The sequence below is a fragment of the Labeo rohita genome, chromosome 13, assembly GCF_022985175.1.
Source record: "Labeo rohita strain BAU-BD-2019 chromosome 13, IGBB_LRoh.1.0, whole genome shotgun sequence".
Classification (NCBI taxonomy): Eukaryota; Metazoa; Chordata; class Actinopteri; order Cypriniformes; family Cyprinidae; genus Labeo; species Labeo rohita.
This window is the reverse complement of record NC_066881.1, coordinates 17,507,070-17,530,731: the sequence shown is the minus strand read 5'-3', so window position 1 is coordinate 17,530,731 and position 23,662 is coordinate 17,507,070. Positions and strand designations below refer to the sequence as shown.

At 35.6% G+C, this 23,662-nt stretch overlaps 1 long non-coding RNA gene across 1 annotated transcript; it reads left to right on the top strand.

Annotated features, from left to right (window-relative positions):
* Positions 1-13,349: 13,349 nt before the first annotated feature.
* Positions 13,350-18,526, top strand: LOC127175600 (uncharacterized). The gene is made up of 3 exons (XR_007829011.1): positions 13,350-13,576; positions 16,946-17,023; positions 17,974-18,526. It is a non-coding gene; the product is annotated as an uncharacterized LOC127175600 (long non-coding RNA).
* The last annotated feature ends 5,136 nt before the right edge of the window (positions 18,527-23,662 follow it).

Below are 23,662 nucleotides of genomic sequence, written 5' to 3'. Positions count from 1 at the left end.
AAATTCAGTAACGTAGCTAAATTACATGTAATTAGTTACTCCCCAGCACTGATGGTATAGCATGAAGAAAACAACATAACATTTTGCTCCTAAAAGCCAGGTGTCCTTTAATGTTTTGCTGTCCTCATTTTGCAAAATTACAAAAGCTAAAACCCTTATGCTTCTTAATGATCTCATAAATTTGTTTAAAACCTAAATGTTTTGCTTTTCAATATTAAAACACTTGTAAATACAGCTGTGGTCTCATTTGTTTTCATGAAAACATAGTCTGATAGCAATTACCGTCTTAAAAACTTGATTAAATTTTGTCACCCTACACCATACACAAAACAGAACCTATTCCTTTATAAAGACACAGCTTATCAAGTGTAATCATGCTACAATTAAGAGCATTTAACTGAGGACCCACACCGCCTCAGACTGCGATAAGACTTGTTTGATTGGCGTGCATGGATACACAGAGACCATATAGCCTGGGGCAGGAGAGAGAGACAGGCAGCGAGAGGCAGACGCTCAGTGAGAGTCTGACTGTATGGGTCACGGACGCTCCACTGGCCATGCAATCCATTGATCTCCAGCTCCGCTGCAGCCGTGGCACCAGTCCAATTAAAGTGTGAAAGCCTGAGGGCGCAAACAGGAGTGCCGTCAGTTTTAAATGAAAAATAAGAGCTAGCTTAAGTACATTTTCAATGGTTTTGTGTGTCTGATATCTCTCAATTTAGCTGTCATTAGAGATTCAGGTCTAAAGAAATATTTAAAAACAACAATGTGGTCTTCATTTAAGGCGTCCTTATTATTCAGCAAATTGCCTCTTCAGTGAAATTTGCTTTTACGATTGACTGTCATTTTCTCGAAATTTTCAGAATACGTGCGCTTTCTACGCAAACTTTAAAGGGCCGTTCATAACGTTTTGGAACGGCGCACACATTTCTTTCATAAGGATGAAAGACTAAAATTCATGAAATCTGATCTTTCTGTTGCAGGCACCATTTCATGCTGGAACAGCATGATCTCCACTATAATTCAGAGCCATTGGAATGGATGGGGCTTTGACACGCAAACAAAAAATCTCTCTAAAGTAAATGTTTCTGCTCAAAGCCAACTGTGATTTGGAATCCCATTATCAAAGCCAACTGTGCTCCGGAGCCTGGACAGCTTGGAGAATCATGTTGTGTTATGTACTCAGAGGAGTCCTCCTCTGCGCGGCCTTTACTCAACTGAGACAACTGCTGCTAATTCACAGTGGGGGAAAAAATGGACAATGATATATCCCACCTTATTCAGGCTTCGTTTGTAATCTAAATGCATGGTTGCAAGAGACAAAAAGCAATTTTCTGCTGGTGCTTTGGATCAAGAGTAAAGATTTGAGAATGCTGGACTGGCCAAGATCACATCCAAACGTTCTTGACAGTTTATTTTCATATTAGGCTGTATCAATAAATTTACTGCAAGTTTGATATCAGTCCATCTCAATGATGTGCAGTCGAGCTGCTCCGCAAAGGCGAGTACACAGCAACGATCTATCACACTACGTTAAAAAGCGCCAAAACGATATTTATTGCTTGAATTTCCTAATGAAGTGGACAGAATTTGAAATCTGAGGTTTTGTTTCATATCAGAAGTAACACAAAGTCTAACCTATTGCTATTTATTGGAAGGAAGGTGCACTATGTACTGTTTATTCATCAACTGAAAACAGCATAGACCAAAAGATTGCTTGAGATTTAAGAATCGATATTGGTTCATTGAAATGAGATTATAATTGTGTTATTATAATTAAACTGACGGGTAATAATAGATTATGATTGAATTTTTACGACTCTGTCCGTCAAAATGACGGACAATGTTAAAGTCTAGCGCAACCTCTGACTGACTCCAAGCTTTTAAATCGTATTTAATGTTACAAAAGCTTGTCTTAAATATTGATAATAACAATAATAAAAATGTTTCTTAAACAGCAAATCAGCATATTAGAATGATTTCTGAAGAATCATGTGACACTGAAATCATGATACTGAAAATGTAGCTTTGATCACAGGAATAAATTACTTTTTAAAAAAAAATTCAAATAAAATAACAGTTATTTTAAATACTAAAAATATTTCAAAATTTTACAGTTTTTCCTGTACACTGTAAAAAATAAAAAACAATTTGTTGAGTCAGCTTAAAATAATTTGTTACTCTGTTGCCTTAAAATTTTATGTTCAGTCAACTAAAATAAGTTTATTCAACTTAGATATTTGTGTTTGCTAAACTTAACAGATGGGTAAGTAACCCAGCTGCCTTAAAATTTTAAGTTGATTCAACTCAAATATCTAAGTTGTCACTTAGTATAATTTAACATTTCAAGTTGAATACATTTTTTTTGAGTTGACTGAACTTAAAATTTTAAGGCAGCCAGGTTACAAATTATTTTCAGTTGACTCAACAAATTGTTTTTTACAGTGTACTTTGGATCAAATAAATGCAAGCTTGGTAAGCAGAAGAGACTTCTTTAAAAAAAAAAAAAATCTTACTGTTCAAAAACTTTTTACTGGTAGTGTATGAAGAATAGATAGAGCTCTATTCACTATGATTAAATAATTAAAGTGTCTTATGACTTCTAAAGACATTTTAAAGACATTTCTGACCTTATCAAAAATTATTTGCAGATGTAGTTAATCATAATGAGTATAGCCAAGCTTTCCTGTAGTAACATTTAAAGATCATTATACTAACAATGTAGGAGTAACGGTTTCATGCAAACGTTTTGAGAATGTTTATCCTGTTAAAGTTGAGAGAAAGTTTCATTAATGTTACTGCAAGTTTCCCTGAGAACATTTCCTATTAGCTAGGACTACAAAATCCGTGAAACTATGGACGTTTTGATGATTGTTTGGTTAACATGTTTGTTGTAAATGACCATTCAAACACTTAGTAGTGAGCAAAACTAAATGATTCCATATCAAAGTCTGTTTGGGACATTAAAGGGTTAATTGATTCTGTCGGCTGTAATAAGATTCTATAATCCATCTTGTATCTGTTGTTTAACATCTTAAGCACCTATTTTGATTCGGAGCTCTTTTTTCTGTAAAATGTTTGGATGAAGCAACAAACACATGATTACGTTACGTTCTGCTCTTGCATTTTGTAAAAACTTGGTTTTGCATCAATGTGACAAATTGATTCAAACAATGTCCTGAACTCTGCAATGATTTTCTCCCATTTTTCCTCCCTGAAAAGTGCAGTTCCTCCCCTGCAACAAAAAGCTACTGTAATACTCAGTAGGGTTATCTGTCAGCCCCCTCCTCTCCCTCCCATAAATGCAGTTCTGCGGCCTGACTGTCTTTAACCCAGCTGATAACGCTTTAGCCTCCTCGTAAAGAATAGGTCTCTTTTAAGTGATCCATTAACGTCCTGTCCCCAAGAGTCTGCCTCAGTCTACTGAAACAAACCAGGAAACCTTGAAGGAAAACAGGATGACAGACAAGCTCCAAGATCAAAGACCCCCTTCGATTCCCTCCGCTCGTTCCCCAGACATCTCCAGGCCTCCTCCCTAATGTTTTCAATTAGGGCCTCTGAGAATGTTTCAAATCGTAACGTTATCAATTAGTCAGCAATCCCTGTGTTTGGTTCTAATGGCCTCAAGTTAACAGTGAAGATTTAGTGCCTAAGAGGGAGATATCAGTACAGGAAAGAAAGGTTTTCATGTAGGGGAATTTACGACTGTCTGCCTGCAGGTCTGCTTTCCAGAGTTACATTCTCCACAGAGCTTTTGGGTCTGTAGTGTCCAATCCATTCTGGCTCCTTTGGATAACCTATAATGATTTAAAATAGTGCTGTAATTTTGTCAGCAACGGGTCATAGACATCGCTATTGTGTTTCTATGACTTAACAAAACAATACATTAGCCTGTTGCTGTTTTGGAGAGATATATCACCTTAAAAAAAAAAATGTGTGATTTAGTTTCTTTCTTTTTTTTCCTTCAAGAAGTTATTTGTCTTTTTAACTTTTTGTTTTCCACAGTGTAAGTTAAAAGAATAGTTTGCCCAAAAATGAAATATTATTTGCTGAAAATCTACTCACCCGTAGACCATCCAAGATGTGGATGAGTTTGTTTTTTCATCAGAACAGATTTGGAGAAATTTAGCATTACATCACTTGCTCACCAATGGATCCTCTGCATTGAATGGGTGCCGTCGGAATGAGAGTCCAAACATCACAGTAATCTATAAGTAATCCACACGACTCCAATCAATCTATTATTATTTTGTGAAGTCAAAAGTTTTGTGTTTATAATACATGAATTCATCAAGACATTTTTAACCTCAAATTGAGTATTGTATCCATAATATTGGTTTCTAAATTTTAAACATTTAAATTTTTACTTTTAAAAATGTTTAGACATTCCTTAAAAAATGTTTATTTTGACTAGTTTGCCTTGTCTTTTATTAGTCAAGGTATCAGTAAATCAACTTGCATTAGGTTACTCCAACAAAACTGAATTTGAGTTATATCAGGTAGAAATGACTTCTTATGGTAATACAATTGAGGTCAAAAGTTTACATACACCTTGCAGAAACTGCAAAATGTGAGTTATTTTTACCAAAATAAGAGGAATAATACAAAATTCATGTTATTTTTTTATTATTACAGACCTGAATAAGATATATCACATGAACAATGTTTACATATAGTCCACAAGAGAAAATAATAGTTGAATTCAAATGACCCTGTTCAAAAGTTTACATACTCTTGATTCTTAATATTGTGTTGCTACCTGAATAATCCACAGCTGTGTTTTTTGTTTAATGATAGTTGTTCATGAGTCCCTTTTCCATCCTGAACAGTTAAGCTGCCTGCTGTTCTTTAGAAAAGTCCTTCAGGTCCCACAAATTCTTTGGTTTTTCAGCATTTTTGTGTCTTTGAACCCTTTCCAACAATGACTGTATGATTTTGAGATCCATATTTTCACACTGAGGACAACTGAGGGACTCATATGCAAGATTTTAAACACTTACTGATGCTCCAGAAGGAAATGATGCATTAAAAGCCAGGGGTAAACTTTTGAAACATTTTTCTCATTTTCCCTAGATTTCATATTTTTTTCATTTAGTGTCGCCTTTCAGAAGCTATAAAAGATGCTTGCATGTTTCCCAGAAGACAAAATAAGTTACATTTACCCTGATCTTCAAATTCAAAAAGTTTTCACCCCCCGGCTCTATAAATTTAAGTTATTTTCTCTTGTGGACTATATGCAAATGTCTTTTATGTGAAATATCTTATTCAGGTCAGTGCTAAATAAAAAATAACAAGCATTTTGTATGATCCCTCTTATTTAGGTAAAATAATTAACATTTTGCAGATTCTGCAAGGTGTATGTAAACTTTTGACTTCAACTGTATTTGCAGGTTTACACATCTTTTTCAGTGTGTGAAAACTCAAGTAGACCCTTTAATTGAGAAAATGTGGAAAATTTAAGAAAATAAAAGATCAAACACAAAATGTGCATTTTAATGATTTGTATTTACAGTATTTAGACTCTTTAATTGAGAAAATTTAACAAACTGAAAGATATAACTCAAAACGTGCATTTTAATTACTTGAATTTACCATATCGGCACATTTAGCAATAGTTCAAGTGTGATTTTTATCAAATTATACTTGGTTCCTTGTCAGGTCATATTAAATGTGAATATTAGATCAGTGTTTACATTGTGTATTAACCCCAGTGGGCTTCAGGGGGTCCTTGGTTTACCCGTTCACTCATTTCTGTGTCCTGCTCAGTGACGGCACTCTGGGCCCGGCCGCATTAGAGAGGTCAGGGGGCTCCAGCTGGCAGGCAGGGGCCACAGTGGGACCTGGAGACGGGTATTTCAGACGCCAGCATGGGGTGACACTTTCACCTGACTGAGCGCTGGCCATGTGTTCCACCCCACGCTGACTCTGTCCTCACGGTTATGTTCTGTGAAAAGAACCGAGATGCACAGAGTGCCCATTCTTTTGAATTATTGCTGTTGTTCACTGTAAAAGTAACAAACATTCAGAGAAGCTATTTCTACCTGATCTGACCAGTGAAAACCAACTTCCACTGGTGTATACCAGATTAAATAATAATTTTGTCATGAATGAAGCCAGTTAATTAAGATTTTGTTCGATTCATTCTCAAACAATGTAATGTGAGCCTTGTATTTCAAAGTCAAAGACTGTTATTTAATTTTAAGTTGCACTGAGCAGTGTTACATTAATGAAATGTACGCTATAGGCCAACGACCTGACAAAGTGCTCAATCACCATTTAGTTCAGACAAAGAGTAATTAATTAAACTTAGCAATTAATTAGACATCATTAATAGTACATTAATTCCTGACAACGTCCTAACAAATCACCTGTGTATCCTAACACACCCATTTTCTTTTGTTAAACAAACATCCCACAGATTTCCCAGTGCACTTGAAAAGATCAGGAGTTTACATGTAAGCAAAAGAGCAGCCAAAGGACAAAAAGGATACACATAAAACTTCCTTTAATGCGTGTCATTTGATTCCTGGAAAACTCCAGTTAATCACCTATCGAGAAAATGATGAAAAATGGTGTTCTTAAATGTTGTGCATTTCTTCCAGCCAAAAAGACATAGTTTGAATATGTCAGTAAGAGATTACAGCCACAGACTACAATTCACATTCCACTATTTCAAGGACAAGATGTGTGATAATTGTACCCGCAGATCACTTCTTCTACAGCGTCTGGGAATCATGGGTGGAGTATGTCAGGAACATTATGGCTTTTTTTTTTTTTTTTTAAGTGGTGTTGTACAGTATACTTACTGTCTTGAGAAAAGTAGGACACAATCCGTCATTTTTTTTGCCATATTACTGCAATATTAATTCAAATGAATTATGGAACACCCTAACTTACTCATACTTTAATATACCGTGGGGCAAAGTATAATGAAAACATTTTCAGGTCCTTCAGATGTAAATGTAGTACGAAGCATACTTTTATTATCTGATTTCATTAGATTGATTGCAATAGCAAAGTATATTTAACAAGCAGTTTCATATTCCATATCAATTAGGTACATGTCAGTTCTGAATTGAGTAATTACCTTAAAAAAACAAATTCTTCCCTCTTTAGCCGCCAAATGAGGAGTGCCCAGCCTGCCAGCTGTTATTCTCCTGCCAAAGTACAAAGAACCAAATGCTTAATGGGCCATTTTAGGCCTCCTGAAGTTGTATCTGTCATCCTCTTAAACAAAACATTATTTACTGGGTCTTTATGAGCTCATTTTAAAGTGATTTGTAGCGAGCTTGTTTATACATCCTATTTTGTACATGAAACTTATTTACTTATTTATAATAAAATATTGCATTGAAATTTGAGATAATAAAATCTGATGCAATTTCAGTTATTTACAATGTCAGAAAAAGTTCAAAAAAAAAAAAAAATCCTCTTCCATGCATGGTGTGATTTTATTTTAAGTTTCTAAAGATTCGCCGTCACCCTCTGTGAAACAGCTGGCGGAGTGTTATGGTTCTGTGGCATAGGTTTGTGTCCCATTAGAGGTTATAGGGCTCTATGACTGTGTAAAACCATAAAACAGGTCACAGCTGAATGTATGAGTGTCCATTTTCACATTAGAGTAAGAGTGAACACATGTCCCGTTGTGCTGCCGCGGAGTCGGGTTTCATTTTCGAGGGCCTTCAGTACGCAGCGATCGAGACTCGCCGTAGATGGCAGAACTACCGCTGACCTCAAAGGTTTAGCCTGGCCAGCTCTCATGACTGTTTATTAAAACTGCATGATTCACGCTCTGCCAAAGAGCCATTTTCCCTCGCTGAGAGAGTCTCGTTTATTATTATCGGGGCGGCCCAGTGTTGCTAAGGAGAGCAGGGGCTGATAGCCTGACATCAGCTTCTTCCAGCCTTACGGAGGTAATTGTTGTTTAACTTTTTCCAATACACAAGTGCATCACTTCACACGCAGATGTAACAGCTAATGTTCTAAGTACTGGCACTATAATAATGTAATTCAAAACAGAAAAAAGTGGTTTTATAAAAAAATAGCATTTGCAGAGTGGAAAATGTGTTTAAATAAAAAAGTACAGATCACAGTAAATAGCTATTAAATGGATTTAAGCGTTACCATATGCTTATGCATGTGTTTGTGGCAGGGAAGGTGTGTTTGTGTGTGTGTGAGTGCGTCTGTGTGTTTGTGAACTACAATAAATGTATAATTAGGCATTTTAAAAGAGCCTAATTAAGGGGACGTTAAAATGCAGGGCAGCCTGTAGGCATGGCTGTATTTTATTTATGTACTGAGCTTTCAACAGTTACTGTCCAGGTTCACACCACCAGCTACATTATTGCTGTTATTTTGTCAGTTTGCCCTCTTATGTATAATTTTATAAAACACCTTTATCGTAAAGCATTTGAGCTGTTATCAGCTGTATGTTAAAGCAAGAGCTCAACCCAGAATTCTGTCATTATATATCTTCAGTATTGTTCATTGTTCACAAAGAGGTGGTTCTTCTATTGCATCACTAAAAAAACACTATTTAGAAAAAGTGGATTTCTTTCTTCTGCAGTAAATGATGACCGAATGTTTTATTTTAGGTGAACTATCCCTTTAAGAGATACAGTGGTACTGGATTTGATCACTGATGCAATGTCATCATTTACAAAACAGGATCCAAAGTCCAGAGAAGATGCGAAAAGCATATTATTAAGCCATTGCTTTTGCAAAACATAAGTACTTTAATACAGCCATCACTGCCGATGCCAAAATGACTTCCATGAGTGGTTTGTGTCACGTTAACATTTGCAATAAAAATCTGCAAAGCAATCGTAAATCAAGTATCTGTCAGCAGATCAGCGGTCGCATGGTGAATATGAGGGTTGAAGTGTGGTTGAAAGTGCGCTGTCTGTGAGGGGGAAGCCACAGTCTGCCCATGACTGTGCCAAGCTGCTCCAGACACACACACACTCATATGGCTTGTATCTGCTCTGGTGTGAAGCACTGGAGAATGACAGAAGCCACTGAAACTTTGTGGGGGCAGTGAGATGATGTTAAACCTCAAGTGTGATGAACTCTGGCCACCGTGATTAACCATGAATGCTGTTTAGAACAATCAGAATAACAGGCTCTGTTCTCAGTGAAGGAGGATGAAAGGCCTCCAATCTGAATGATGTATATTGGCCTTTACTAACACTAACACATCAGTCAAAAGTTTTAGCTCAGTAAGATTTTTAATGTTTTGTTTTGTTTTTTTTTTTTTTTTTTTTTTTAAAGAAGTCTCTTCTGCTCACCAAAGTACAGCAAAAACAGTAACATTTTTAAATATTTTATTTTTTTTGTATTTAAAGTAACTGTTTTCTATTTGAATATATTTCAAAATGTAATTAATTCCTGTGATTTCAAAGCTGATTTTTTAGCATCATTACTCCAGTCACATGATCCTTCAGAAATCATTCTAATATTCTGACTTGCTGCTCAAAAAACATTTATTATTATTATGTTGTAAACAGCTGAGTAATTTTTTTCAGGTTTCTTTGATAAATAGAAAGTTCAAAAGAAAAGCATTTATCTGAAATAAAAATCTTTTGTAACATTATAAATGTCTTTATCATCACTTTTGATCAATTTAAAGCATCCTTGCTAAATAAAAATGTTAATTTCTATAAAATAAAATAAAAATTATACTGACTTCAAGCTTTTGAATGGTATAGTATATAATGTAACAAAAAGCTTTTTATTTCAGATAAATGCAAATCTTTCTGATCTTTCTATTCATCAGAGAATCCTGAAAAAATATGTATTCAACTGTTAAATATTGATAATAATAATAATAATAATAATAATAATAATAATAAATATTTCCTGAACAGCAAATAATCATTAGAATGATTTCTAGAAGGATCATGTGACACTGAAGGCTGGAGTAATGATGCTAAAAAAATGATTTTTGATCACAGGAATAAATGACATTTTAAAATATATTCAAATAGAAAGCAGTTATTTTAAATAATAAAAATATTTCCCAACATAACTGCTTTTGCTGTATTTTGGATCTTGGTGAGCAAAAGAGATTTTTTTAAAAAAACATTAAAAACCTTACTGTTCAAAAACTTTTGACTGGTAGTGTATGATTTTAATGTACATTTATATGTATGTATTCATGTAAACAGTAAATATAAATAGCATTAAATTAATGATATAATACAATAAAATTAATGATTTAATATATACATTACCAGTCAAATGTTTGGGGTGTGTAAGTTTTTTGTCTTAAGAAGTCTCACTCACCAAGACTGCATTTATTTAATCACAAATACTATAAAAACAGTAATATTGTGAAATAGTTTTACAATTCAAAATAACCGTTTTCTATGTTAATATATTTTAAAATGTAATATATTTCTGTGATGGCAATTCTGAATTTTCAGCTAGTTTTTGTGTCACATGATCCCACAGAAATGATTTTAATATGCTGATTTAGTGCTCAAGAAACATTTCTCATTCTCATTATAATTTTTCATTATCAATGTTGAAAACATTGTGCTGCTTAATATTTTTTTCAGGATTCTTTGATGAATAGAAAGTTAAAAAGAACAGCATTTAAAAAAAAAAAAAATCTATTAGCATTATAAATGTCTTTACTGTGACTTCTGATCAATTTAATGCATTCTTGCAAAATATTTTTTTTTAAAACTTTCGCTGACAAATCTAGCTTCTAGTTGAAACTTGCCATTGTTTACTGCAAATATTGTTGGTTCTCATGATAAATTGTTTTGAATAAATAAATAAATGCAAGTGTATATTAGATTTACAACAGGAGCCACGAACACGTTAACAGTATGACCAGTCTCAGTAACTTCCCTCACTGCTTAAAGTCATATCGTATTCTGTTCTTAAGCGGCTTAATGTCCATTTAGTACACAAATGGGTACCAAGCTGTGTATTAGTGTTAGAGATGGCCTTTTCACTAAATAGGACTTTTGTGCCGTGTCTTTGACTGCAGTCTGAGCTGTTAAGTGACAAGAGAGATTATCTCAGTCCACAATAGAGCCAATCATTTTCCCCTAAGTATAGGGCCTAAACTCCCCTGAAAAGCATAAAGGCCCTCACATTTAAAGAGCCAGTAGAGGGAAGATCCCATTCATGACTTAATAGCCAAATGAAAGTTCCTAATTCAGCAGTTAGGACTGTGGCGAGAGCTCAGCCACAACATGTCAGTGCTGGGCTCTGGGACTGAGCTGGCTTTGTTGGGCAGTAACAGTAATGGAGGGGGGTCTGAACGAGGCCTCATAATAACTTCCCGTCGTACAACTCCAAGGCTTTTCCCACGTACGAGAAAGCCGGGGACAATGCTCCCCGCGCTGCTCTCTCTGGTTCCTCTCTCTCCCCCGAGAAGAACAGGCTCCGAACGCCCCCCTCTCAGCCGCCCGCCCCACTGAGCTTCGCTCCGAGCTCATCGCCGGGTCAAGGGAGCGTTTAGTTCCATGATGATGGAGCGTATAACAAGGCTCCATACAGCAGTCAGCTGATGGCTGTCATCACTGTTGGCTTGTGTGTGTCCCCGACTGTCCTCTCTTCCCTTAATTACCCATCTTCACTCTCACAGCGAGGTCCCCTCACAAATTACACCGTATTGTTGGAGGAAGATTGGCCTGTCATCACGGAGAAGGGGAGCATTTCAGCATCGCCATAATGGCCCAGATGCCCGGCAGCGGCTGTACGTAGCACGCCCTCAAAACCAGCACCCCCCCAATCGCCCGGCCTCGCCGGCCATTACCGCTGGTGCCAGGTGACTCTGTGACCCAGACAGCTTTCTGCCATGTCAGCAATTCAAATGCACGGCGCCACAGTGTGGGGCTCGCTCCTCTTCTCAGACAATGGGCAGATTCGAGCTCCCCTAAAGATGAGTTAGGGCCTCTGATAATACAACTCCTCCACTTTCGCTTTTTTCCCACTGCCCCTGTGGAGCTCAAAGCAAATGAGATCCAAAATAATATGTGGGCCTGTTGTCTTGCTTGAACCGATATCTGTCTATTCTGAACACAAATGGACGGATATTACTTTGCTTTGCAAAGGAATGTCTGTGAAAGACCTGTTGAGTTTTAGTTTACCGCCATAACAGTAGTGCTGGGGAAGATTTAAGTCTTGGTAAGATTCAGCTAATCATAATTTCAAGTAGTCAGCCTATAATCAAGCTATATTTTAAAAAAGAAGTTAGCTATACAAACAAAAAAAGTAGTTAACTACATTGAAGTTACTGAAAACGGCACTATATTATAATTTAATTAGAGCCATTTTCTGGCACGAAAGTAATTAGTGGTGAAGAAAAAGGCTGACAGTATGAAACCTAAGGTAGCCTACATTTATACTGCAATACCAGTCAAAAGTTTTTGAACAGTAAGGTTTTTAATGTTTTTAAAGAAGTCTCTTCTGCTCATCAAGCCTGCATTTATTTGATCCAAAAAAAGCAACATTTTACAATATTTTTATATTTAAAATAACTGTTTTCTGTTTGAATATATTTAAAAATGTAATTTATTCCTGTGATTTCAAAGCCAAATTTTTAGCATCCATTCTCCAGTCACATGATCCTTCAGAAATCATTCTAGTATTCTGATTTGCTCAAAAAAGAGAACATTTAGTATTATTATTATTATTATTATTATTAATAATATTATTATGCTGAGTAGTTTTTTTCAGATTTCTTTGATGAAGAGACAGTTCTGAAGAACAGCATTTTTTTTTAAATAGAAATCCTTTGTAACATTATAATCATTATCTTTATCATCACTTTTGATCAATTTAAAGATGGTATAGTGTATAATGTTACAAAAAATCTATTTCATTTAAATGCTGACCTTTAGATCTTTCTATTCATCAAAGAATCCTAAAAAAAATCTACTCGGCTGTTTTAAATATTGATATAATAATAATACAAAATGTTTCCTGAAGGAATAAATTACATTTGAAAACATATTCAAATAGAAACAGCTATTTTAAATAATGAAAATATTTCACATTTTACTGTTTTTGCTGTACTTTTGATCAAATAAATGCAGGCTTGGTGAGCAGAAGAGACTTTTAAAAAAACATTAAAAATCTTACTGTTTAAAAAATTTTGATTGGTAGTGTATATAATACAACACCCGAATTAAGAAGAAAAAGGTGACCCTGAATCATTTTTTGATGTGTTCATCGCTTATGCGACTGAATGAATCGACTTCTTAATGCTACATATATGAGAGGACCGGTTGGGACGAACCGATTCGCTAATTAACTCGTTGGTTGTCCCGCGCGACATATGAGAAGAAGAAATGGAAAAGGCCTGTTTTGACAAAAAGACAACCGTCGAGTTGTCGCATTTGATTTGCCTGTTTCCTCAGTCCTGGCATTAGAAACGGCGATGTGGCATTTGGTCGCGCTACACCGCTAGTCGCTGGAAAAAGCAGGTTGTTCGTGGGACCGTTTCGAAAACTGTCACGCTACTGAGAAATGTTGTTAACTTTAACGTCAGAGTTTCATTCTGATCCCACAATCTGTCAGCAGAGAGATCAAAAGATCCATGTGAATCACTCGAAAGGTAAATTTGCGTTTTTGTGACTTAAGGTGACTTATATTTGTTGGACATGGCGAGCTGGGATGTTTAAACACTAAGGGCATCTGCCGTAAATCAGAAGTGAAACTAACAGTAGAACATGCTATTGCTCAAGCTTCATTCATGACATGAGTGCCGTTTTCATGGGCAGATGTTACTGATTTATTTTATTTTGCTGCTTGGTCTTGGTCTGTGTTGTCAGTTAATCTTAGCTAGACACTCATCTTTTGGTAGCTGGATGAAGGGTTGTCTTATTTCCGAGTGAAGTTCATCCACTGCATGTTTTGGAATTAAAATCAAATGTGACTTTATTGCAGAGACACCACAACCCATTCATCATAATAACGTTTTATATTGTCGTCAGTCAGCCATGGAGGTCTGAGTCAATGGCTTGTAATTCCTACACTTTTAAAATGCAGTTTAAACTATCTCATATGTATTTATTATATGCTGGAAAGGTTTCAAATTATGCTAATTACTGCTCATTGACTTAATTGAGAAGGTCCTTTCCTCTACCATAACCGTTTTTTTGGATGTGGAAGTTAAATTTGAGGATTACAGTGAAAGAAACTAGAAGAGTCGTCAATTATAATGACTCTGGTGTATGCATAATAAAGTTAACTGATAATTAGGCAAGATAAGAAGCAACAAATAAAACTAAGAATATCTTAGTTAACAACACCCCAGTTGGGTGCTGTATATGAGAAATTCAAAATGTCTTTTGGTTAAAAGCCATAGACTACTACTAAGAGTTTCTACTTCTGCTTTCAGTTATTTTCTATTCATTAGTGGTAATTTGAGAAGAGATAATACGCATAATATATTAAATTGAGACCATGTTAAAACTGAATCATTGCACAACTCGTTTTTCCACAGGCCCGTAGCATTAAGAGCTTAAAAGGTGTTGTTGCAATGAATTGAGATAGCCTTCCATCACATGAGGCGTATCTAGCAAATGGCAGTTGTGTATAAAAAAACAAACACGTTGTAAATGATAATTGTATGGCCCCGAGGTCTGTGAGCCAAACATTACACCGATTTCCTCACTATTACCAGACAGTCTGCCAAATGAGTTATTTCTAATTACTCACACATGCCTAGCAAATGTGGAAATATACTGCGGCCTTGGCTGACACTGAAGACAGTACTTATCAATTTACCACAGAACAAAGCATGCATATTTCCATTGCGTTCTTTAACTTGGCTGTAAAGAAAATATTACACCCATACAGTATGTGAATGACCATGACTGTAACCTTCCAGCGTTTCTCTATAGAGTATATTCATAAGCACAAGTTACTTAAGATGGCAATATTTTCTGTAAATAATTCAATCATTTATAATTTAATCAGACTTGTATTTTTTTCTGGCACAAAATCAGTGAATGGTTTTAAATGAATGAAGAATCTAAAATAGGCTGACTGTGGTAAACTTTAAGAGTTACATTTATACTAACTAATACAACACCCTAATCAAGAAGAAAAACAAGTACGCTGACACTAAATCATTGCTTATACAAGCCATGCGGGTGAATTTTCAACGCAACATATGAGAGGAAGAAATGGAAAATGGCGATGTGGCTACACTGCTAGTCATTGAAAAAGACTCCTTTATATGTACTTATGAGCCGATAATAATTACAAAATATTTTCAAAACAAAAGACTCCAACAAGCAGAATAAGTACAAGGTCTGTTATGCTACTGATAGAACTTATTCAAAGCAATCTAAACAGTTTGAGGAACAGGGGTCAACTCTATCATTAAATAAATAAATAAAAGACTCACATTTGGTATTTGTTACAATGGGAAACCTGAGGTAGAGACCACAGAGGCTAAACAACTCCTTCAATTATGGCCACATACTTGAGAGAATGCATATTTTAGAGTGCTTTCACACTTGATTCATTTTAGGGGTCTGAGAGCTGTTCACATGAATTCTGACAAATGTGTGGGAATTTTTTTTAAAGAATATCTACCCCAGAAATGAAAATTGGCTGAAAATGTACTCAAAATGTAGATGAGTTAGTTTCTTACTGGTAACAGACCTGCAATGAATGGGTGCCGTCAGAATGAGAGTTCAAACAGCTGATAAAAACATTCCACAATTCCAAAAATCCACAATTCACACAGCCCCAGTCCATCAATTAACATCTTGTGAAGCTGTGTGTTTGTAATAAACATATTAGTTTTAACTCATTCTGATGGCACCCATTTAATGCAGAGTGATGTAATGCTACATTTCTCCAAATCTGAATAAAAAACAAACTCATTTACATTGAGGTTGGCCTGAAGGTGAGTACATTTTCATTGTCTGGATAAACTATTTCTTTAAGAAGTCTAAGTTTGCTTCTTTTAAGCAGGACTGACAGCCTTTCTAAGATTTTACATATTGCATGTTTTTAAATGTTAAAAAATCAGTAAACACAGAGTGAATTTAGGGAAACTGGGACACTGTTCACCATTGTCTATCAGTCATCATATGCAGCATATCAACCTTGTTTTTATTAAATGTGTGAATAATCCAAATAAAAAGTCACCTTTATGTATAGGCCATGTGATTTAGTCTACATCACATGGTGTGTGTAGTTTTGATGAGAAAATTCACATCAATTCAGCTGAAGAAAGACAAGGTTGTTCAAAAAGCATTAGCACAATCTGGCCCTTAGGATATAAGTACACGCATGCTGTACATGTTTCATGCAACATTCAGCCATTTGCCGTGTTAATTAAAGAAGAATAAGCCTAATAATGCTGTTGAAACAAATCAAAGCGTTTTTTTCTGTTTCAGTTATGCTATCCGTAGACCGTGAACTCCACATGTGAAGAATTTGCGAAATGTTTACCGTGAAGGAGCGTTGCAGTCCCTAAATAGATTCGAAAATGTATAACTACTCCTTTGAGCCAAATTAATCCATATAAATATATCAATTTCAATATGGGACCACAGTCAAATAGTCGTTTTGGTGGTTTTCCCCCCATATAATTTAAATTGCTGCAAGCTGCAGCACTTGGAAAATGTTCGAGCCCACAATGCAGTTTTCTGTGCATAAATCACACCATAATACTGCCTTTAAATAGTTACAGACAGATAATTTATTCTTGGCACACACTGGACTCCGTACCTATGCCAGTGCGAGTGTGAGTGTGTCACGCTTAGTTGCCAGCAGTCATTATTTGCTGACAGCTCACGAGTCACTTTACTCTTTATTGTTCCTTTTCATGATTTTAAAACACTAGTTTTACACCGCTCTCACGGCACGGCGATTATTCTCAAGCAAACACGGCAGGTGAAGATATTGGGGGAAAAAGACTTTGGCTATGTGAGAAAATCACTACTGTGTGATCGTTTTTCAGACCAGATGCAGATAGGCCAGAATCCAAATGAATCGCTCCGCTCGGATCGGCAGCTCGACTTCACTTAGTTCGTTTTTGGTAAGTATAAACATGCTACACCTAATTCATCACAACGGCTCGATTGTGACAAAGCAGTTTTCCACTAATTGTGGCTATTTGTTTAAATTTCACCCCGTGTGATTTACGCAATGCTCAGGCTGGCTCAGAGTATTCTGATAATTACTCTAACATAACAGAAATCAAAATCCAACTGCGATCCCCTGCCTGTGATTCACCAGAAATGGCCTTATCCAAACTGAGCTGGCACTCATTTTCTCCACGGTTTAAATGAAAGCACGCATGGTTTAGATTAAAGCATTGTGCCCCAGCTATTCACTGAGAGCCGAACGCTAATGAAAACCAACTCTGCTCTTTTATAATTCATTTGTACCATTAGCATATTAGCTTCAGCGTAATGACAGGATGTCATTAAAGGATTTGGTCTATGACTAATGACAATATTTGTGCTCTGAAGTAGGTCAAACAAAGTAGCCAATTACTGTTCTTCCTATTACAATGATGAAAGCTAAAGATTAGCTATGCTTAGTTTTGGATGAATTGTTTACTAATAAACGTAAGGGTTTTTTGAGTCCCTCTTCCAAACAATGAAACAAACAGATTTAACTCATTTAATGGTTTTTAAATCCATTTAATGATGATATTTTCATTATGAAAAGGTACAGAACTCAATTTTTCCACCTTTGAAAAAAGCTAGTTCGTAGTTTTACACACTTTATTTTTTTAGTGTATTCATAAGATCATTCTATATATATATGTAAATGTATATAATAAATAATGTAACTTTTAAATCTGTTTTGACATATTTGTTACGATTTCTAAACTTTTTTACGGATATTGTTTTTGGATACAGTTCTTCTTTATATCAGTTTCATGATGTGTCTTTTCAATCAGTCAATACTTTGATCTGCATAAATGTTTAGTTTTTGTTCAAATGAAAAGCATTTTTTTTCCCCTGTCTCTCTCTTCAGGTTTCAATATGAATATCTCATCATCGGTTGGAGTGCTTCACTTTTGAGCAAATTCTACCACCCGTTTTTGCAATACAAGTAGATGAACATGTCCTCTGGGTGGCAGCATGTTTAGAAAGTGGAGTCTCCCAAGCCTCCGAGGGAAAACTGACACACATGGATCCAATATAGGAAAACCTTCATACAGTAGAAGTAGACGACATGGAGCCATCCTTCGTTCGGAGGAGGAAGTTAGTGGTGTTCATGTCTGCTACTGTTTTTCATTTGCAGTCACAAAACTTTTGAACGACTTCCAAACAACTTCCCCTTTCACAAACGCAAAGGTGTACCTCCAGCCAATGTGATTTGTAAAGATTTTCAGATTGTAGCTGATGTCTGATTATTCAAAGCTATTATTCGTTTATTTCGCCTTTCAGAATCGGAGACATTACTTGTTAGTCTGCCTTCCTTAAGTAAATGAGCATGTTCCGCCTGTTTTTTTTTTGTTTTTTTTTTGTTTTGTTTTTTACTTAACCTAAAACATTTTTACTAGCCCCACTACAAAAAATTACACTGCCCCCCCGAATATTTTATATTTTTTCTTTACTGAACATTTTCTTTAAAACTATTATAAAAACAATCAGCTATAATGTAACTTCATTGTAGTTACATATTCATTGACATACATATGCTGTACACTGTAACATAAAGTGGTTTATTTATAATATCTAATACTAATGTGTAATTTCTAATAATAACTGTTTTAGTAATACAACAATTTTGCAATCCATTTATATCCTTTTTTGGTTAAATCCATTTATATCATTTTTTGGTTAAATAAGCATTACTTACACTATCAGAGAAAGGAGAAAAAATCAATTTTATATTTTTACATTAACAATGTAATCAATATTCTGTTCATTAAAGCCAAGAATGAATCTCATCAAATTAGTGTTTTTAAGCATTTTATATTTATTCTACATTACTCAGGGCAGTAACATTTTAAACAATCTATTTTATTTGTGAACTTATGTTCAGCTATTCTTTTTAATAGTTGACTTTTAACTATTTTTTAAATTTTTCAGAATACCAGTCATTAAAACTCAGTAAAAACTGGTCACAGACACTGAGATTTACCTTAAATTTACCAAGCTGATTACTCACTAAAAACTAAATCCGATGTTAAGGCTTATTTTGATGCAACAACTTGTTTATATCTAAGTTTGTGAATTGTGTACTTACTTAAAATCGTATTTCCCGTTAACACCATTATATTGTTCATTCAAACTGATTCGTGAACATTACACGTGCATAAAAACAAGAGGCGGGACTTATTTCATGAACCAATCACAGCCAAGCATAACCAGTCATTTGACTTTCATCCATTCATTCTCAATTACCCCCCACCAAACTCACTGCATGCTTTAGGGGGTCTGTTAAAATGCAATTGGTAATATTTGTGTTTTACTTTTGTACTGCAAATTTATTTCTCATCCAATATTTTGAGGAGGCACTGCCTCCCTTTGCTTGCTCAGAGGAAACGTCCCTGAACTGTAAACAAATTGTCCCATTAAAAAAGTGTCTAAAATCAGACCTGACCAGTAGGTAAAATAAATGTTTATAAAGATATCAATAATCTAGTCAGAAAAGAAAATGCAGAAAATATCTTTTGTCAGTTGCTACAAGGCTTGTAAAAACAGCATCAGCTGTGTTCAAATGCACCATCATCCGCCTGACTGAAAATTATGCTGAATAATCAAACCCAATCAAATTTGGCATTAACTTCGTCCTTTAGAACTAGAGAGCATGAACCAGTAAATATCATTTTCTGCCACTTAGCCCTTAATGTACCCTAAGTATATTTGGCTTTGACAATTCAATACAACCTGTGGTTTCACAGATTTACAGTGACATGTCAAAATAGCCATCCATATTAATTGGCGAGATGCTGAACAGAGGCAGATTTGGGTGACACATCGACTCCTAAAGTGAGGCGAGCAATTTACGGTTACATCCATGAAGGAATGTAGGTAACATACTTGTCCAATGCCATACTTGTCCAATGCCACAGACTGCTCTTTGACCAACTAAAACAAATACTGTTCAACTGCTAATGTTGAGCCAGAACAAATAAATCAATCAGCTTGTTTTCACTATGCTTAGTCCGCAGATTTAGTGAAAATTAAAAATGGACTTTGCATATATTTGGTTCCAGCCAAGCTTAAAATTAGGGTTTACAGACTATGAAAAGGAATACCATAACTGTAAACACACTGAGTGTGTTTAGCTCTCAGTAATCTGAATATGTCTTTGACACCTATACAGCAACAAAAGGTCTATTATTGTCATATTACAGTGAATTCTGCTTTATTTGAACATCCACAACGATAGTAAAAACAATCACAGTGTTGTGCTCCGTATAAAATGTATAGTTAACGCTCTATAGGCGACAGTGAACGTGGGCAGAGTTTCACACAGAACTCGTGTTTCTCCGTTAGCCGCAGTGACTGAGCAGCGCAGAGTTCTGGAACATTCCTGGAGAGACTCAAAGAAGAACATACACAGTGGGAGTTTGGACCCAGCCCAAGAAAAATAAATCCAGGTTTACATTTTATGAGTAAATGAGATCATATCTAGTTGGCCCTTGAAAGTTATGAGACAAAAATGCATGTCTGTGCTGCTGTTAAATCAAGATATTTCGTTTAGATTTGATAACTCATCATGTCTACACAAGGCGTATGGTTTGTGTGGGAGTTTGGGGTATAGAAATATGGCGGCGATGATGTTGCTGACATCTGTGGTTAAGGGTTTCATGCAGTCGTGTTGATTAATAAATCAGCTCGCTCTTGGTAGTAAATTTGTTGCATTAGTCACTTCTAAAGAGCTTCTGTCTAAACAAACGCAAAGCGAGATTTGCTTCTTTTTTTCTAAACAGTATACCCGATCATCTAGTATTTTAGCTTTTGAGTATGAAATTTGGATTTACAGTAAGCCACGCAAGGTCAGCTGTGTTTTTCACATGTTCTTTGCTATTTGACTCTCAACGAAATGAAATTTCAGTGGGCATGATGAGCTGTTGTCTTAATAAGGCACATTCATGTTTTATTGATCATAAGATGCTGCAGATTATGGTTTTAAGTTTTTGTTTACCAAGTCTCTACTTTGATCTTTACACAAGCACTCTCGAGCTTCTCTCTCCCAAAATGTTTCTGTATACAAACCCTGATTACCTTGGCAACAAGAGAAGGTGCTTGATCAAGCACGAGGTCCACATAACTGGCCCCAATAAATACTTTGTAGCACTTAATTTAGTTCCATGCCGTGGGCCATTAGCTCCTACAGTCCGTCACTCAGCAACTGTGCGGCTGATGGAGAGAAAAGGCACAGCAGTGTCAATTTAATTAAATCCAGCTTGGCTGGGTGTGGCTGTTCATCAGCCGTGTGTAGCACTTTTCTGACAGGACCAGAAATTGCTATTGATGCCCCTTTGCATCAATGTTATTTTAAGTTGTAAATATATAAGTTCCTGAGTTTGTTCTGTTATTAAGATAAATTAGTGGACTGTCAGTGTGCAAGAACAGAAGGCAAAATTGGGTACCCTAGTACTGAATGAAAGTAAACAGACAATAAATTATTATTAGACAATCAAATATTTTGAAATGCAAGATCATTTACACTCTTTGACAACACAGGGCCATTATATTAAGAAACATTGTGCTTCATTCTTTCTTTTTAAAATCAAAAATTATTAAAATTAATAAAAAAATCTTTATAATTAGCAGACTATGAATAATCTCTTTAATTAAGAACATAACACATTATATTTGACTTTGGGTTGCAAAGGTATTTATTGAAAGTAAACATAAACAAAACAAGCAAACAAAAAATATATGTGACCCTGAACCACAAAACCAGTCATAAGTAGCACATAAGTATATTGTAGCAGTAGCCAAAAATACATTGTGTGGGCCAAAATTATTGATTTTGACCCATGTTCCATAAAGATATTTTGTAAATTTCCTATCGTAAATATATTAAAACGTAATTTTTTATTAGTAATATGCACTGCTAAGGTCTTTATTTGTACAACTTTAAAGGCGATTTTCTCATTATTTTTTTATTTTTTTATTTTTTTTGCACCCTCAGATTCCAGATTTTCTAATAGTTGTATCTCATCCAAATATTGTCCTATCCTAATAAACCATACATCAATGGAAAGCTTATTTATTCAGCTTGTTGTATAAATCTCAATTTTAAAAAAATGACCCTTATGACTGGTTTTGTGGTCCAGGGTCACATTTGTGTAAAGAGACTGAATGCCCCCTTTTTAAGTTGCTCGCTTCAGAATGATCACACTAAATAAATATTATTCTGATAAACAGATTCAGTGTAATAACTCTAAGGGTGTTTCTTTTAAGTAATCATTAAGATATCTGATAACCCTCATAACCTTAAAATAATAACCCTCATAATCTTAAAAAAAAGCCAGAGCAGCTGCATTTAAAAGCATTTAAACTCAACGTGAAAGTACCTAACAAGAAATGACAAAAGCTAAAGACTTAATTTTGTATTATTGCATTTGAATAGCATATTTAAAATTGATGGCAACAATTATTGTAAACTGCTCTTTTTTTTACAGAATCAGGTCATTGTTGTAATATATTCCACTGAAAGGGGTGGGGGGGAAACTTCACGTAAGCTTTCCTGGTTCATCGTGGTGTTTTTCAGCATGTTTATTTACACAAAATATATCTCAAATTTTTAAATCTGATTTATTTAAAAAAAGACAGGACAGATGTTCAGTCAATTTACACATTGTCCTCTCAGGTTCCTCTAAGTTACGCTTATGTTTTTCTTCTATGCTTTTTCTGTGGTTTGTAAAGTTACCAAATAAGCAAACATGTTCTCTTTATTCATGATTTGTGAGGGGAGCATATATATACACTGTCACAAAACACATCCTCATTCATCGAGAACAACATAGACTTCATAACATAGTCCACGAGGCTATGTAACTCCAGAGATAATGCCATAATTTGTATTCATTAACCAAGCAAGTTTGATCATTCTCGGTTTTAACCGCTCGAGTATTACGGCTGTGAAACAAGCATCAAAGCGCCGTATGGGGCCCCACAAGCTTCGGCTGTATTAAAATCACAATCTGTCTAATTACAGGTATGCGCAGTCACAGTGGTGAGAAAAGGAGAATGTTTGCTACAGAGATGCCTCGAAGGCTTTGTTAATACACTGACTGGAATAAATTCCTCATGTGAGGAACTCAGGTGCCACATTTCCTGTGCTGAGAGCCTTTTGAAACAGCCTTCCAGGTGAGAGTGAGACCGTGACTCAAGTTGTCTGCACTCTAGCCGTGAGTAAACATCATCTCGCTCTTGATCCTGCAATAAGCCCAATAATGAGGCCAAGCACTTGGCATTTAGATCACAGAGCGCTCGTCTGCCCTCGGTCTCATGCCGCACAGTCAGGCGCTGTTTGCTGCTGCACAGATTTTTGACTCAGTTCCGTGGGAGATGAGAGCGTCTGCACGGGTGCCGTTAGTCACCATGGGATAGCAATTGCATTTACAAAAGGGGCTTTCTGAACAAACACGATGCTGTGCGGCCTAGCACGCAGCAATTTTTGGAACGTGAATCAACTCAATTCCAAGTCTCAGAGGCTTTTTAGTTGTTTGCCCTACCACCAAAATACTTCA